This window comes from Euprymna scolopes, chromosome 21, assembly GCF_053919585.1.
Source record: "Euprymna scolopes isolate OS-2025 chromosome 21, ASM5391958v1, whole genome shotgun sequence".
Taxonomy (NCBI): Eukaryota; Metazoa; Mollusca; class Cephalopoda; order Sepiida; family Sepiolidae; genus Euprymna; species Euprymna scolopes.
Genome location: NC_136502.1, coordinates 5,466,223 through 5,473,722, shown reverse-complemented (window position 1 = coordinate 5,473,722; position 7,500 = coordinate 5,466,223). Strand labels below are relative to the sequence as shown.

The following is a 7,500-nucleotide window of genomic DNA, read 5'->3' as shown; positions in this document are numbered from 1 at the left end:
TATATATATATATATATATATATATATATATATATATTTTAAAATGTAATTACATTTAAAAAAATATATATATGTAAATATATATATATATATATATATATATATATATATATATATATATATATATATATATATATATATATATATATAGGCTTTTATGTAATATACTGAGTTCGTGTAATTCAGTAAATTTTCATATACCAATAGGTTTTAAGCCAAAAATGGTTGACTTAAGGATTAAGCTACAAAATTATCACATTTCATAATTGATCATTAATATACTGTGTGTGCAAAATCAAGATTTCAAGACAAGGTGTTGATGGCGACAAAAAGTGTATTTCATTTTACGTTACAATTGTTTCAATGTCTAGTTCGACAATTTCAAGCAGTATATCGTTTGAATGCTACATTGCCAAAAGTGTGTTTATTCATAAAGTCTGAAGAAATGCTGGTTTTTGAAAATTTTCAAACGATATACTGCTTGAAATTGTCGAACTAGACATTGAAACAATTGTAACGTAAAATGAAATACACTTTTTGCTGCCATCAACACCTTGTCTTGAAGTCTTGATTTTGCACACACAGTATATATATATATATATATATATATATTTCAAAATTTTTAAGTTTACATGTTGAATAATTCTATAAATTTTGTGGTAGTACAGAGTCACTAATAATAAGGGTGTGAGTCAGCGTCCAACAATTCATAATCGGGATCTATCAACTTTAAGGCTGCATCTCTAGAAGTCGAATGTAGCAGAGTATCCATGGGACCGTTAAAGATAAATTTAACGAGATCTTCGATTAACAGAAGGTTTTCACCCAAATCACATCCTTACATACATAAAAATAAAAATATTAATAACTCTGGAAGATAATGACACTTGACAAAGAACTCGAGATCGCTTTATTGATATGAAATAACATTTATTTGCGTGTTAGAGAAATAGTAATTCAAATCCTTCCAATGTTAGAGGTCCTGGATATGACCTTTTCTTTTTTTTTTTTTTTACATAGGCATCACCAATTATCAAGGCCAAGAGGTCACTCAAGGATAAGGGTTAAAGAGTGTACAGTAGACATTGGACAATATAGTAATCATTAGTAATGAAAATTTGGTAAATTTAATAACTTATATAGAACGGCTCATCAAGAACTTATTTACGTTAGACTTGAACACAACCATATTGTAGTCAGCCGGAAAGCAGGAAAACGGAAGACAATTCCACAGGCGTGCAGTTCTAAGAAAGAAACTTTGTTCATGGAATCTACGTTTAGGTTTAGGCACAGATAAAGAGTGGGGGGGAATTATTGATAGTGTGTAAAGCTAGACGAGTGTTTCTTGTGAAGGTTTGGCGAGGGGGGACCATAGATTGAAGCTCAGTCGAACACTTTCCATGAAAATAACGATGCATCAGAGACAAACTCGCAACATTTCTTCTGTGAGATAGAGGTTGCAAGGAAGAGAAAAGGACATCTCCTACGAGGCTACGAAGTCTATTTTGAACTCTATCAAGTCAGGACAAGTCCTTTCTAGCAGCTCCTGCCCAGATGTGGCAACAGTATTCCATCCTTGGACGTACCTGGCTCTTATATAGATAGAGAATAGCATCAGCAGTGAGATATTTACCGGATCGATAGAAAGATCCCACCATTTTTCCAGCGGCCTTGGCAACAGATTTGATGTATGTGTTCCATTTAAGATCAGGAGTAAAGGTCAAGCCCAGAAGCTTGTCAAAACTTGAGGCCTCCTGAAGACGAGAGCCATTCATTTCAATTGATACCTTAAACTATATCCGATGGTGATATACCACAATCAGCCGGTCACTGAGGTGTGACCGACAGACGTGTTATAGTAAATGTCTTAAAGCGGTCTCATGAAGACATGAAGATGGGCCAGTCATTAGGGTCTGTGTAGTAAGAAGAAAATCATACCTGAGATGTTGGATCTGGGTGTGGCTGCTTTCTTTTCTCAAGATGATCTCTTCACCCTGGTGGCATTCTGGTGGGAATCTTCATCTCCCTGTCCTCAGGGCCGCCTTTCGACTTAAGACATTTATGAAGGAATTCATGGCAGACACAAGAAAAACGACACGCGACACAATTGTAATATACAAAGGTATAACTAACTATTTTATTTTACATTAGAGATACAATATATATTACAAAAAAAACAATTTACAATTAATTTTTACAATAGGCTTTTCGAAGCTAACTAACCTACCCTAACTAGTGTTGAGGGAGGGGGTGCCCCCCCCTCATTTACGGAGAGACAGTCTATGCGTCCTCACATCATGGTGGTCGTGCAGGAAAAAAGACAGAAAGATAGCAAGGGGATTATGGGAAGGAGTTTCTTTGTATCTCTACGCTCATGGACAATTTACCACCCGTCCATGCTGCAGAGTGTGTTAGAAACAGTGGCACAAGGAAATAGTGCCACATCCCTCCCTATGCTATCCGAAATTTATGAGTATTCATAAATTTCAGAAGTCCCTAATTTTCCGTGAATGGTGCGTCAACCGGCCGTCAGCAATCAATGTCCCCATGCTCTACGTTCCTCAGGAACTCAGTGAAGCAAGTTATTTTTTTCCACCAGGCTCCTGGTAGACTGGTATACTGCTTCAAATACCAGAGAGGGTAATCATCCTCGCCCTCCATCGAGGCAATGACCTCCTGATTTCAGTTACTGGATTTACACTTTCTTAAGCAACCATTATAATATTTTTTAACAAAGCCGGATTTTACGTGAGTTCATCACGCCGACCTATACATATTTGACTAAGCCGGATTGTACGTGAGTTTATCACGCCGACCTATACGTATTTGACTAAGCCGGATTCTACGTGAGTTTATCACGCCGACCTATACGTATTTCACTAAGCCGGATTCTACGTGAGTTTATCACGCCGACCTATACGTATTTCACTAAGCCGGATTGTACGTGAGTTTATCACGCCGACCTATACGTATTTCACTAAGCCGGATTCTACGTGAGTTTATCACGCCGACCTATACGTATTTGACTAAGCCGGATTCTACGTGAGTTTATCACGCCGACCTATACGTATTTCACTAAGCCGGATTCTACGTGAGTTTATCACGCCGACTTATACGTATTTCACTAAGCCGGATTCTACGTGAGTTTATCACGCCGACCTATACGTATTTCACTAAGCCGGATTCTACGTGAGTTTATCAAACCGACCTATACGTTTTTTAATTTAGTCTGCATAACATTATTTTCGTAACTGGATTTACGCTCCCTTCAGCAACCAGTATAATGTATTTTAACCAAGTCGGAGTTACGTGACCTCATCACGCCGACCTATATGTATTCCAAGTTATTACTTCAGTTACTGGACTTACGCTCTCTTCAGCAACCAGTATAATGTATTTTAGATAAGTCGGGGTTACGTGACCTCATCACGCCGACCTATATGGATTTAGTAAAACCTTGGTCTTCAGAGGTTCTAATCCAATTAATTCTGTTAGAGCAAGGAGTCTGCCGCCGAGCGACCAATAAAAACTATCCACCACGGAATATTTATTAATTATATAAAGAATTAACTAAGAAGGGCACTCAGCCTTCATGAGTTAGAATACTCAATTAGGGGGAAAAAAATTTCCAAAAATAAACAATTCAGAAACCTGGTATACATTAAATCAATGAAATAGGGTGTTAACAATTTTTTTTCTTAAAAAAGAAAACATTTTTAAAAAAATCATTTCAGAGCACCTCGGTCACAATTAGAATTTGTTTACACAATGCAAACGCATTTCAGTTATTACATTCATAATTAACTTTTTCCCAAATTTCAGGGTACATTTAAAAAGTATGTGTATTTTTTCAAAACTTGATTTACAAAAGATCATTAAAATTTAATTCCAAAATTTAAAAATTATTTCAAGTATTTTGGTTCATCGTTAAAATCAATTTATGTTAGTTAACTTCTTTCCAAAGTAAGTCATTTATTATTATAAAAAACAATCTTCTCAAAAGGTCATAAACTTCGAATAGACCCATTTTTCGTAATACAATTCAAAAATTATTCCAAACATTTGGTTCATTATTAAAATTAATCTTCCGAAAAGATCATAGAAAATTCATTTTGAATCAATTTACCCTTCACAATGAGATTCAGAGACATCCCAAAACTTTTTCATTTCGTAATTATTATTTTTAAAATTCAGTGTACATTTAAAGTTATTTAATTGATTCTTAAAAATCATTTCTTCTTTTAGACCATTATCCAGGTCATTTCGAATTCAGAAACTTTTCATGTTAATTAACTTTATTTTCCAAGTAATTATTTTATTATTTAAAAGCAACTCTTTTCCTAAACTCACTAACAAGGATTATTTCGAATTAATAAACTCCTGCCACACCTGGGAGTCACATTAGTTAACGACCAGTTCTGTATAGTTAACAGCTCGAAAAAATTAAAGTTTCAATTAAAGAGAGATCTTTCTAGACTGAGGAAATCTTTTTTTTTTCTTAATAATTAATTCAATTTTACGTATATACTCCTCAGTCAATATTTCAGGGACCCCTATCATACGGTCCAATTTCAAATAAACCTTCAATTAAAGAATTTGCTCGAATAATTCTTCCTTAAAATCATCTAGAGTTCAGGAAAATCTCTTTCGTTAGTCAAACAATATTTCCTTAGAAATTATTAAAAATTCAGAGAATATTCGAAATGTAATAGCGTAATTTTTTCTTTAAGAAAAACTATGAACATTTCAGAGAACTCTCAAAAAATGAACGTAATCATGTAACAGTTGGCTTTTCCAAACACTCGAAGACTTCAAAAAAGTACTTTAAGTGCTGTTTGAATAATCGTCTCAGTTTTTATTTTTAATAAAAAAAACAATTGAAGACATCATTTAATGTAATTTAACGAAGCATAAATAATTTTGTTCTTTAAACTTGGTAGAAAAATTTAAAAAAACTCCAAGTTAATTCGTTATTATATGCCCTCCTGCAATCAGCCATGGGGGTTTAGCTATACAATCATTAAAACGCAAGAGTAGAGAAAGAGAATGAGGGGAAAAAGAAGGGGATAGAGGCAGAGCGATGCCATTACACACCCCACCACCCTCATAACACCATTACGTAATAACAAAAAAAAAATCTTCGACGATTTTAAAAGTCACTCTCTCGTCCTCACAGGTAAGGGAATGAGAGAGAGATAGAGAGAAGAAGAGAGAGAGAGAGAGGCAGGTAGCGTTGTTCTACCACCCATCCCTTAACAACCTCACAAACACCATGACGAGGTCATCTTAGCTTATCTTTCCCATGTGCGGTCATTGTTTTAAAAAATGAGTGACAGGTAGACATTAAACATTTCTACGAGTTTAAAAAAAAATAAAATAGAAAAAATCTTGTTTTTATCAATTTTGTAAGGCGCTCACACAAAGAAAACTTCGTATTATGTAATCTAAATTTTTAGCGATAATATTTTTTCTTTCCCTTCTTTTCTTTTTTTTTAACAGACAAAAAAAATAAATAAAAAACATTATCAAATCAAAAAGTCCCCTTATGTTTCAGCGTAAATTGGTACCTAACCTGAAAAATAAACACATCAACTGTTCATGGAATAAAATGTAATGTAAAAGTTCTATTTTTTCAAATCTGAATCTAACACTTGCAAAGTCAAAAGAATTTTTTTTTTAAAGTCCTATATTTTTATAAACCTGAAATAAAGATCAGATAAAAAATGTTAGGTATCCTTTATTTTCTTTCCTTTTTTTTTTTCTTTTTTAAATTTATTTTTCGAGCTTCGTGTTTGAAGGATTTTTTTCTTTTTTTTTTTCATGTAATAACAAGATGCATAGATATACATACATATCGATATATATCCGGAGAGAGACAGAAAGAGAGAAAGCGTGAGAGAGAAAGAGATATTGCATATTCTAGAGACACTTTTTTCTCATCTCTGTTTTTTTTTTTTGTGTGGGACACATTTCTTACTTTTTTTTCGAAGGGTTACTTTCAATACTCTTTTTTTTTTTTTTAAATCGATCCTTTGCAAAGTGTTTTTTTTTTTTTTTTGTAGGTGCAAGACAATTTTTTGTTCAGGTTCTGAATTTTCTTTTTTTGAGTGCGTTTTTTTTTTTTTTTTTTTTTTTTTTTGTGCGCGTGTGTACTGGTCTGCCATTTTTTTTTTAAATTTTGCCAGAAATAATAATTTTTTTTCCGTTTTTAAAGACCGTGGACCATTTTTTTTTTATTCGATTCGTCTAGTGGTCGCTATTTTTGGTTGTGCCGTGGGTTTAAGGGTCGAAATTATTTCCATGCTGGGAAACAATATGTTCTGGTCATAGTGCATCATTTATACTGCGACACAGATGCGACGAGATCCGTCTGGTAATTAACCAGGGTCAATCCTGCGTCTTAAGGCAACCATTTATACCACAATCAGCCGGTCACTGAGGTGTGACCGACAGACGTGTTACAGTAAATGTCTTAAAGCGGTCTCATGAAGACATGAAGATGGGCCAGTCATTAGGGTCTGTGTAGTAAGAAGAAAATCATACCTGAGATGTTGGTTTTGGGTGTGGCTCCTTTCCTTTCTCAAGATGATCTCTTCACCCTGGTGGCATTCTGGTGGGAATCTTCATCTCCCTGTCCTCAGGGCCGCCTTTCGACTTAAGACATTTATGAAGGCATTCATGGCAGACACAAGAAAAATGACACGCGACACAATTGTAATATACATAAGGTATAACTAACTATTTTATTTTACATTAGAGATACAATATATATTACAAAAAAAACAATTTACAATTAATTTTTACAATTGAAACTGGATAATAGACTTTTCGAAGCTAACTAACCTACCCTAACTAGTGTTGAGGGAGGGGGTGCCCCCCCCTCATTTACGGAGAGACAGTCTATGCGTCCTCACATCATGGTGGTCGTGCAGGAAAAAAGACAGAAAGATAGCAAGGGGATTATGGGAAGGAGTTTCTTTGTATCTCTACGCTCATGGACAATTTACCACCCGTCCATGCTGCAGAGTGTGTTAGAAACAGTGGCACAAGGAAATAGTGCCACATCGAGGCCCCAGCTTGTGGGCTTTGGGGAGTGTGGAGCCACCCTTTAATTCCCATTGCTCCCAGGTCCACTCTGACCCGGAGTGGTAGTACCTGTTAGGGTCCCAACTATGGGTTAAATAGAAACCGACTTGAAAACAACAAATATATTCTATTAAAAAATTTTTCTCCAACATCTTTGGATTCGGCATTAAATAACCTGGAAAGGGTTGATATGCCGTAAAACAAAAAAAACCAATCAACCAACTCCTACGTTAGTGTTTTCTTAACTAAATGAGGATCTCGTGAAAATTGCATGAAGTTTATGATTACTGATTTATATTGACAGAGTGTTACACATAGTTTGGATGTGATTTGGACGTGGTTTGAACGTGGTTTGGACGTGGTTTGGACGTGGTTTGGGTGTGGTTATTTTCTGAGGGGGAAAACAGTCATTAG

At 34.9% G+C, this 7,500-nt stretch overlaps 1 protein-coding gene and 1 long non-coding RNA gene across 3 annotated transcripts in view; one reads left to right on the top strand and one right to left on the bottom strand.

The window, feature by feature from the left end:
- Positions 1–7,500, top strand: part of LOC145241978 (protocadherin beta-13-like) — a 288,775-nt gene that overhangs the window by 107,960 nt on the left and 173,315 nt on the right. The gene's annotated exons all lie outside the window — the stretch shown is intronic.
- LOC145241977 (uncharacterized) lies at positions 2,028–7,059 on the bottom strand. Its single transcript, XR_013862624.1, has 2 exons — positions 2,817–7,059; positions 2,028–2,767 (listed from the first exon to the last, which is right to left on the bottom strand). It is a non-coding gene; the product is annotated as an uncharacterized LOC145241977 (long non-coding RNA).